Raw genomic sequence first — 11,390 nt, 5'->3', positions numbered from 1 at the left:
TTAGCATAAAAGGACAGGGGTGTAGGCCATAGGTACAGGGGTAGAGGTATAAGATGATTCACCAGAGACAGTGTGGGGAGCAGGACAGGTGGATTTACTGAAATGCAGTTTTGAGGGGAGAAGTGGGAGAGACAGGAGAGGTCTGCTGTGCCATCTGCAGGTCAGCTCCCTGTATGGGGACATAACTCAGGCCATAGTGTTGAGACTTACCCCCTTGGCCATCAGGGAGGCCCCTCTATGAAGTTTTAATTATAACATATTTGAACAAAGAAGAAATCTGAAGAACATGAATCATAAAGAATGTTCCTTAACTGTAAAAATTAAATACAAACTAATAACAGTAAGGTAAGAAAATCTCCAGACACCTGGATTTGTTTAAACAAGTCATCCATGATTCACAGTGGAAGTGTCAAGGGAAATTAGAAAATATTTTTAACTGAACAAAAATAATATAAAAGTTTCAAAGATTGGGGAGATCAATTAAAGCAATGCTTACAAGGCATTTTAGCATACTAAATGTCAATATTACAAAAGGAAAGCTTTAACTCATAATCTAGTCATCTAAGGTGCCACCATAAAATGCTTGAATGGTACCAAAATAAATTAAAAGCATGCAAAAGAAAATAATAAAGCTAAGGGTGGAGATAACTGAACACAAATAATAAAGCCTAAAGCTGATTCTTTGAAACCATTAACAAAATATATAAACTAAGATACACAAAATAGAAAGAAAATACAAATAACCAATATCAGGCATTAAAAAATGCCTACAAATGCAGATACTGAGAAAAGATAAAAAGTGATGGTTAGACACTCTATACTCTTAAAATTGGCACATTATGTAAAATAGATTAATACTTGAAAAAACCACAAGTAATCAAAACTCACCTTATATGAAATGGATAACCTAAATAGCCCTACAACTAGCAAGAAATTGGATTTGTAGTCAAAACCTTCCACAACAACAAAAGAAAATTCCAGGACCACATGGCTTCACTGCTAAATTCTATCAAACATGTAATAAAAGAATTACCATCAATTCTGGACAACTGTAGAAAACAGAAGGGGAGGGAATACATTTAACTTATTTTGTGAGCTCTGCTTTATTTTGATGCCAATACCAGATAAAAAAAAAACCCAAATCCCCACAATCCCCAAAATCAAAATTATAGACCAGAATCCTTTCTGGACATAAATATAAAAATCTTCATCAAAATGTTAGCAAACTAAATCTAGTAGTACAAAAAAAATAATGGACCAAAAACAAATGAGGTTCATCTATGGATGTAAATAAAGTTTCATATCCAAGTATTAGTAGATAAAATCTACCATATCAATAACCCAAAGAAAATCTAGATGATCATACCAATTGACACAAAGTTTACTTGATACAATCCAATAACCATTAATCATGAAAACTCTCAGAAAACTAGGAATAAAAGGAAACTTCTTCAACATGAGTCAAGCTCATTAACAGAAGGTAACAGCTAATAACACCATGCAAAGTGAAAAATTGGATGCTTCCTTCCCAAAATAGGGAACAAGGCAAGGATGCCTAGAATTACTATTCCTGTTTCATACTACCTACCCTGAAATGCGTAGATAGTGGAAAAGGAGTAAGTACACAGATTGGACAGGAAGAAATAAAACTATACCAATTTGCACATGACATAACTGTGCATAGAAAAACCCATGAAAAACCAAAAAGTTGTTAGAATTAATGAGCATTTAAGATAGAAGGATTAATGTCAACTCACAGAAATCAACTGCATATATATATATATATATATTCAAGCATTAGACAAAATGTAAGAAATACCTTTAAAATGACTTCTAGAATAATTCCAAAAAGAAAATAGAACAAATGTTTGAGTTTAAATCTAAGTAAACAGGATCTGTCTGTTAAGAACTATAAAACACTAGTGAAAAGAGTGAAAAACCTAAACAAATGAAAAGATGTATATAATATGCTCAGTAACTGGAAGACAACATAGTACTGTTGTCAATATTCCCCCAAAAAATGATCAACAGATTTAACAATGCCAATAAAAATCTTGAATATTAAAAAATTGAATATAATCATTCCTATTATCAAAAAAACAGTTCTATCATTTAAAACAGCTACATAGTCTTCCTCTTCTTATTCATCCTAACATTATCCAATCCTTTATATTTTGATGATTAAGTTGCTTCCAAATTTTCTCTAATATAAACCTGCTTTAATGGATATTCTCCCATTTTTAATCTTTACAAACATCCTCAGCTTCTTAAATTGCACAGGTACAAATATACATACATATATATATATATATATATATATATATATTCCTAGAAGAACTGGAGTGTAGGCCAGAGGTGCAGGAGATGAGTGGGGAACAGAGACAGAGTGGGGAACAGAACAGGTGGATCTACTGAAATACACTGTGGAGGGGAGCAGCTGGTGAGACAGGGGAGGTCTGCTGCACCATATGTGGGTTTAGCTCCCTGATTGGGGATGGAACTTAGGCAGCAGCAGTGACAGTGCTGAGACCTAAGCTACAGGTCACCAGGGAGGCCCAGGTACAAATAATTTTAAAACTTTTGATGCCTTTAAATTGAACTAAAAACTTGCCTACTTTAAAAAACTACCAGGTTAGACAATTAGGGCTTGGATAAGACATTAAGTATCTAGGCTATCTACTTGCAAAGTATATGGCTCAAAGAAACCTAAGAGAAAATACACAGGCTATCAAACAGCTGACAAAGCTGACATGAAAAGATGAGGCATCAGAATTAGTGGGTAACACCCCATTTTCCCACAAATAGAGCATATTCTAAACATTTTTAGATTTTCCTATTCTTCTGGTTTGTGTGTACATTAGAATATTGTAGTTTCAAGTAGGGTTTGCAATGTCTGTATTACCTTTGGAATTAGTGACAAAACTTCAAAGCTATGAAAAATTTAGTGGAATTCTCCTTAGCCTCAAAATTCACATAGGCTCTCTCTCGCTTTCTATCACATCTTTCTTACAAAGCATGAAACTAAAAGCTAGCTGGTATCTTGTGAGAGAAGTATGCTAACCACACAGAAACACGGCCTGTTGTGTCTTACTCAACTTGTAAAATGAAATCAAATGCTTTAGAGGAAGAATAAACACCTAATATTTTACAATATTAAAAAACAAGTAGCTAGTACCAATTAGGTCCACTATTGTGAATTTTTCATAAAGAAAAACTGTCAATTAGTTGCTAATTATAAATGTCACAGGAAGCCCAACACAAGCACCCTGGCTGTATTGTTTTTAGGAATCATTTGCTGAAAATCATTCCCCTAGATTTATTTCTCTGTCATAACTCTATGATCTTATAACACGGTAACCTTTTATATTGCCTGTCTCCTGCAAATATTAAGCAAATATATTCAAACAGGCATATATTTTACATAACCACGTGTTGGGCTAAATTTAACCAAGAAAGAAAATGATTACAACTCATACCTGACTTCTAGTTGGCAAATACTGACATATCACAAGCTCCTAGTTTGCATGCCTTCATGATATTTCCATGGCAACTGCATAAACATTTTCCTTGTAAGACACAGCCATCTTCATTCTTAACATCCCCCCCCCCCCCAGCATCCATTCTCAGGGGAAAGCCTAATTTATTCCCCAGGAAAAATCAATCAATGATTTTCTAAATCAGTGGCATTTGAAGGGTAGGTGGTACAGTTCTTTTTATGGAACACTCTTGCTGTGTGTTAAGAAAGGGGGAGAATACTTCATTTAAGGAAAAGTGTGAGTACATGTTGTAATGACTAATCCCTCAAAGATGAAAATGCACATAAAAGAAACAAAAAACAAAAAACAGCACAGCACGAGGCTTCCATAGTGGCGCAAGGCGTTAAGTCTCAGCAACATGAAGCTATGGGAAGCCACTGCAGCACCAGTTCGAATCTTGCCAAGGAGCTAACCCACAGGGCACAGGCAACCTTTCAGGTCTCACCCACTGCTCAGCAGTGTACTTCAGTCAATCTGCCCTGTCTGCTTCCCACTCAATCTCTGGCCTACACCCCAACTCTTGTATGAATAAATAAATCTAAATAACAACAGCACTTGGCAAAAGTGATCAACTCTAAACACTCTTTTCTATGTGCATGGGTATCAAGGTTATGTTATAAAACAAAGGGGGGGGGGAATCATTATATTGAATGATCAGCAGCTAGCAGCAAAAGGAAAGCTGTACATTTAAAGCAGATCAAATAACAGAAAGGATAAAAAGAAACACCAGTTTTCTTCACTTTGTCTATTCTTTGAGCCTGGGTTATTATCACAGGTCCAAAATGTGACTGATGGGAGATATCCCATATTGGATTTTAGTTGACTATCAAATTAACAATTTCTCCAAGTCCTCAAAAGGACAGTGGATCGTTTAATATTCTTCAGTACAGTGAGATCTCGGGACTAGCAAGAAAAACCCACTCCAGAATAATGTAGCAATTAGATGCTCTCCTCCTCTGGCTTTCTTGGCACCAATGGGATAGTAATTATCATGTTTTGCTATTGTTTATGATTCCCTTAGGGACCCCACCAAACTAACATAATGCTCTGAGTAGCAGGGTGCTTAAAAAGCTAGTGGAATAAACAAATATTTGTCATACATATATATATACATTTTTCTGCAATAATAATGCTTCTCCAAAGATAAAATATCTTTTTAATAATATCCTCTTCCATTTTGATATTTGTCTCATTATTTCCTGCCAATTCTTTTTTTTAACTTTAAGGTCTATGTTATGTTGTTCAAGGGTTCTTTGTTTTTAAAAGTTCCTGTACTCCTTGTTTAAAAGACTAACCCTTCTTTAAAGATTTGTTTCTATCAACTGATCATATATACATTTATTTCTGGAATGCTTATTATTTTTCCACAGATCTGTGTCTTGTTATTTTAATAATAACACATTGCTTGATTATTGTAGTTTTATACTAATTTTTGACATCAGGTAGTCTGGGTCCTTCAAATGTGTTCTTATTCAAAACTGAGTATTCTTAGCTTTTCCAAATAAATTTTAACTCAGCTGTTGACTGCTCTGAAACATATTTCACTCAATATGTAGAAATTTAAGAAAACTGACATCTTAACAGTGATAACTCTTGTAAGAGTTGAGCATAGTCTCTCCATTTAATGAGATCTCTGATTTTCTTTCACCATTGCTTTACAGGTTTTCAGTGCATACCTTAGATACATTTCATTAGATGTATGTCTGTTTCATGGTTTATAGTGTTTCTGTAAACAGCTTTTTTTTTTCAGCTTTGTGTCCTTTTTTTACATCACTGTTCATTTTTGTACAATATTTGGTTTCTGTCCCTTTGTGCTCTTCCCATTTTGATTCCTCTTCCTTTCCTTCCTGTTGTATGTCTTGGACTTATAACTTGCCTGCTTATTTGGTCTCCTCCCCAGCACCCTACCTCTTGTTCACTTTCCCTATCTGCCTATAAGCGAAACCATCATATACTTTTCCTTTCCCTTCTGATTTATTTCACTGAGCATAATCCCATCCTGCTCCATCCATGTTGATGCAAAAAGGCATAATTATCTTTTTAAATCACTGATTAGATTTCCATTGTGTTAATATACCACATCTTCTTGATCCAGTCATCTGTTTTGGTCATTTAGGTTGTTTCCATATTTTAGCTATTATAAATAGTAATGCAATGAACACAGGAGTGTGGTTTCCTCTCAAATTAATATTTTTGTGTCCTTTGGGTGCATTCTTAGGAGTAGAATGCTGGGTCATATGGTAGCTCCATGTAAGTGGTGCTTTTTAATTTTTAATTGTTAATCTGCATTCTTTTTATTTTCTTTTTCTTGCCATACAGAACTGGCTCTCACCTTAAAGTACAACATTGACCTATTTTCCTTGTCCTTATATTAGGAAGAATATATTCAGCCTACATCTTATTAGATATGATATTAGCTGTATAATATTTCTATTTTTCCTTTACTTGATTATGGGAATTCATTCTATTCCTAGTTTGTTGAGAATGCTTTATGATGACTTGATGTCATTTCTAATTTTTAAGGTAATTATATTTTTATCTCAAGTTTATTGATATGTGAACTACAATATCCATTTCTGAAGATTAAAACAACCTTGTATTGGAGTATAGAAAAACTTACATTTCAGTCATAATGTATTATTATTTCTATGTATTACTGAATTTAATTTACTAATATTTTGTTTAAGATTGTTGTGTCTATTTGCCAGCTTTCAGTCTTGCAATGTCTTAAGCTTGTTCTAATATCATAGTAAGACTCACTTTACTACTTTTATTTCCTGGCTGAGTTTGTATAGAACTGATATTATTTCCTCCCTTATATATTCTAGTAGGATTTGCCTTTTGGAGCTGGAGTTTTCTAATAGAAAGTTTAAAGCTCCAAATTCAATTTCTTGAAATATTAGGACTTTCAGTTTAACTGTCTTAAATGTTTTGCTAGGTTGTGTTGGCCAAGAAATTTTTCCATTTTACTTAAGTTTTTTGAATATAAGGGTCTAAGTTTTATTTCATATTTCATCTGTTGAATATTTGGCCCTCTTTGACCTTTTGGTTATTGTGAATAATTTCTATGAACATTTTGCATAAATATTTCTTTGAGACCACATTTTCAATTTTTTTTGTGTATTGCTGGGGCAACAGTAATTTTTTATTTAAATTTTACAGGATCATTTAACATTTTTACAGTGAATGAAACATTCCTCATCACCACCAATAATACATATAGTTTTCAATTTCTCTACACCCTTGCCAACATTTGCAATTTCCAAGAATTTTGGATGGGTGTGTTATCTGATTATGGTTAATACCTATTTCTTAAAAGCATGGACACACCTGTCTGATGATTTAAGAAGGCTATGCATGAAAGTGCAGGAGTCCTGATGCTTTTTCCATTTTGGCAGATGGGCATTGGGATAGAGAAGAAATACTACTTAAGAAATCTATCTGGGAAAAAAAGATGTTGATTTGCACTTGTCCATTTTGCATCTAACCAAGACATTTGTGTCTTATTTCTTTTTAAACATTCCTCCTATGAAACTCACCTGTGCTTCGGCCCCAGTCATACAATGGCAGAATATATCACCACAGGTATTATAATATCAGGTTTTTAATTTCTTTCTCTTTATATGCCTGGGCCAGATTTCAAGAAGAATTAATTTCTTAGGGACCAACAGTCTCCTTTCATTTTTACAATCTGGAATTTTTAGATAAGATTTCCTTGTGGCCATGTGTTACAATGGTTAACCTTCAAAATGTACAACCCAAATGATAGAAGTAATTTTATTCTACCATACATGGGGACAGTTACTTCAGCAGTAAAGTACCAGTGGGGCTGGGATAACTAACTGACTTGTCTGTTACAAGCATTTTTGCAGATTTCCAGTTTTTCAGTGCATAAGAATATAGCAGATGAATTTTCCCTGTAGTAACAGAAACAAGGAGGTTCTTTACATTGATGATGCTCTTCAATTGATGATGTTTAGTACTATTTCAACTTGTCATTAACTTAAAACATTTATTGCTAATGAAAACTGGCACAAAAAAACCAGTGGGTAAAAATGTGTTCTCAATACTAACAGTAATATTTTTCCTCACAACTGCTGCAGATTCCACTTTCCCTCTTCATCCCTAACACAGGCAAGGCTAAACCCTAGTGAAAGGACTTTTAAGTTCTACTAAAAATACGGATAGGCATACTCTTTCCTTGGGTCATCTCATAATGTTTTCAGAGAAGAATTCTTCCCATTCAACACAACTTACTTCTTCTTATTTAATATTGTTTTGTTGGTAATGCACATTTGGAGAAATAATTTCTACCACACGGTAGTCATTACTTAGTCTTTTCATTCTATTAGAAAATTATTCTGCCGCATTCAGTAGTAATTTTTTAAAAAAAGATTTATTTATGCATACTGAACTGGGATAGAGGCCAGAGGCTCAGGTGCGGTGAGAGGATTCACCAGAGACAGAGTGGGGAGCAGAACAGGCAGATGGACCAAGTATACTGCTAAGGGGAGCAGCAGGCCACTCAGAAGAGGTCTGCCACACCATGTGGATCACCTCCAGGGCAGGAGGGAATCGAACTCATGTGGAAGTGGCTTCAGCTTCTCAGTGCTGTGCTTTGACCCACTGAGCCACCAGGGAAGGCCAGTAATTTTTTTTTTTAAATTTTAATGTTAGACATGAAAATTCTAATATGAAAATATTTATATATTCTGTTTAATGTAGCATCATCCACAATAGCTATGTCATGGGACCAACTTAAGTGTCCAGTGACTGACAAATGGATATAGAAATTGAGGAAAATATATTCAACAGGATACTATTAATTAAAAAAAAGAGTTAGTGCATAGGGGACAAAATGGATGAATCTTGAGGTAATTATAGTAAGGGAAATAAATCAGAAGCTAAAGGAGATAATGAGTGGTTTTACTTATTTGTGGAATATAAATAACCAAAGAACACATAACAAAAACAATTTAGATTCTGTGAAAAATATGATGGCTACTGGAGGGAATGGTGAGGGAGAGAGGGTAGGGCAGAAAAAGGAAGAGGATAGGTCAGAGGAATGGGAGTGTTGGTAGGGGGTGAGTAAAGCTTGTATATAAAGGGAAGTAAGAATATGTAAGCCAAAGTTGTATAGATACGTAAATGTTCGACAAATTAAATAACAAAAATGTTACTATTATAGCAGTTGTAAGTCTACAAAAGTAATTGTCTTCTCAACTAAGGTCTTTTAAAATAGGTTTTAAAACCTATAAAAGATGTAATTACACTCTTCTAGAAACACAATGCAAATTAACAAAACAGTGACACTTTAAGTGATAAGAATAAAAAGACAAATCCATACACAACAGCAAATTTCTATTACTAAACATATCATCTGCTCTCCTATAACTCATTTTCAGCTTATCTGAAAAAGTATACTTAAATAAATACCACAGGGCACTATCTGGTGGCGCAGCGGGTTAAATCACAGCACTGAGAAGCTAAAGCCACTTCAGCATGAGTTTGATCCCCGCCTGCTCTGGAGGTGACCCAAATGGTGCGGCAGACCACTCCTGACCTGCCCGCTGCTCTCCTCAGCAGTGTACTTTGACATCTTCCTGTTCTGCTCCCCACTCTGTCTCTGGTGAATCCTCTCACCGCCCTGCACCTCTGTGCTGCAGGGCTCAGGTTTCAGCATCAGTCTAAAACTACTCCTTCATTTCTAAGATTTTCCTTATACTATCTCTTCATACATTCCTAAACCCACAGCAACCACTCATCTCTTCCCCATCACTGTAACACTGAAAATTTGTTGTTATATACATGATATCATACAGTATGTGGCTCTTTAAGACTTACTTTTTTCACTCAGCATAATGTCCCTAATATCCATCCATGTTGTGGCATGTGTCAATAGTTCATTCCTTTTCATTGTCAGTATAGTATTCCTTGTACACCACAGAAAGTTTCACTATTAACCTATTTCAGGACATGTGGTTGAGTGAAATTTAGGGTTATTACAACCAAAACTGGTACAAACATTCATGTACATGTTTCTGTGTGGACATGAACATGTGGTAATAAAGAGAACAGCAAATAAGATCTCTTGGGGGAGACAGCTGAGCGAAGAGGTCAGTTTTGTATTTTTTCTCCATCTATCTCCTCTCTCTGTCCTCTATCTCAAATAAAAGGTGGGCTTTATGAAGTCATCTTCAAGTAACTTCAACTTTCACACTGTGTAGATTCTGTTTTCTTTTACATTGTATAATGACTAACACCTTGAGACATTATCAAAATTTTGATAAATTACTAAAACATTGACAAATTGCTGCTGTACAAGGAAGAAAATATGTGTATCAAGAGAGCATAATTTTACAAAGTCAAATTGAGGCTACTGCTAATAATAAGACCTTTCCTTATCTGCTACTAGGTAAAGCAGTAACTTTAACAAGTCCTATTGAGTATTTTTAAATAAGAATAAACTTCTGCTTAAAGGTACAAGTTGCTGGAAACTGGACAACTGACTTCATTTGTTTGAGAACTGTACAAACTAGAAATTGTGTTAATGGCATGAGCAGAAGTTTGATTTCATTCCCTCTTCAAAAGGCATAGTAGACTAAGGATGTTCAGCTTAGATGGGGCCATAAAAAATTAAATAATATGTAAATGCAGGTGATCTTCTTCGATCTTCTTTAATTCTGTATTGCTCGTAGATTTGAGGTAATGACTTCATCACTAGACGCAATGGGAGAATCAATGTAGTCCTCAGGTCAAGTTCTGACCCATTCTAATTTGTTCCTTGAAAATATAAACTTATACATTATGTGTGGAAAGTAAATACAAGTTTGGTGTGTACGTGATGGAAATTAATGATTGAAAAAACTCACCATCTGTGGATTACAATGATCTTATTCATGGTTACTTAAACTTGCTGAGATGGATTTAAGTGAAATTAAGAATAGGATAAGAAAAAAAAAAGACTAGGATAAGAGTTTGTTAGAGTATCACAATAAAATTTCTGACAATATAGTTTGTTTTGGGCTCATTAATGAAACTGATTTAAGAGTACAGAATTAGATATAATTAAATGGGTAAAGAAAACTGTAACATTAAAAGCAAAGAAAGAAATCTGGTGACTTTCTATATATCATCTCACCAGTATAAGTAAACATTTAACACTTTAATTTCTGTGTGTTTCAAAAACTGCCTCCTTCAACTTTATTTTTAAAGATTTATTTATTTATGCACACAGGAACTAGGGTATAGGCCAGAGATGCAGGGGGTGAGAGGATTCACCACAGACAGAGTAGGGTCAGAACAGGGCAGAGCAAGCAAACAGACTAAAGTACACTGCTATAGGGAGCAGCAGGTGGGACAGGAGAGATATGCTGTGCCATGTGGGTCGCCTTTCTGGTTGGGGATCAAACTCCTGCTTTAGTGGCTATAGATTGCTCCCTCCCAAAAGGGAGGGCCCCATCTTAATTTTTTTAATGGGATTTATTGGACATTTTAAAAGGCTAAAAGCTGCTATACAGTGAATAGTGACAAGAACATGGAAATGTTCTAACTAGGTTTAATCACTAATTGAAGAATTTAAAAAATGGTGCTAAAACATTTTGTCAAAGTTAATGTTAGCATTTTATCAAAGTTAATATTAGGGAAGAGTCAGAAGAACATTTCTTTTATATACTATTTATTCTGGGTTATACTTGCCAAGTTGAATAATTTCTTGAAACAGAGATAATACGTTTCTTAGAATTATTAGTATTTACAAAAGGAATAGTATTTGAATGATTTTCACATTGCCTGTATTTCATAAGACTAAAGAAGTTTTAAACAATTGCACCTAATCACTACCAAGGCATAGTG

General features: G+C 34.6%; 1 protein-coding gene across 3 annotated transcripts in view; it reads right to left on the bottom strand.

Annotated features, from left to right (window-relative positions):
• PEAK1 (pseudopodium-enriched atypical kinase 1) overlaps positions 1–11,390 on the bottom strand; it is a 217,995-nt gene that overhangs the window by 131,257 nt on the left and 75,348 nt on the right. The window lies entirely within an intron of this gene.

The sequence above is a fragment of the Condylura cristata genome, unplaced genomic scaffold, assembly GCF_000260355.1.
Source record: "Condylura cristata isolate star-nosed mole 26May11 unplaced genomic scaffold, ConCri1.0 scaffold00023, whole genome shotgun sequence".
NCBI classification, from domain to species: domain Eukaryota; kingdom Metazoa; phylum Chordata; class Mammalia; order Eulipotyphla; family Talpidae; genus Condylura; species Condylura cristata.
Note: the sequence above shows the minus strand (reverse complement) of the source record. Positions and strands in the feature narration are given on the sequence as shown.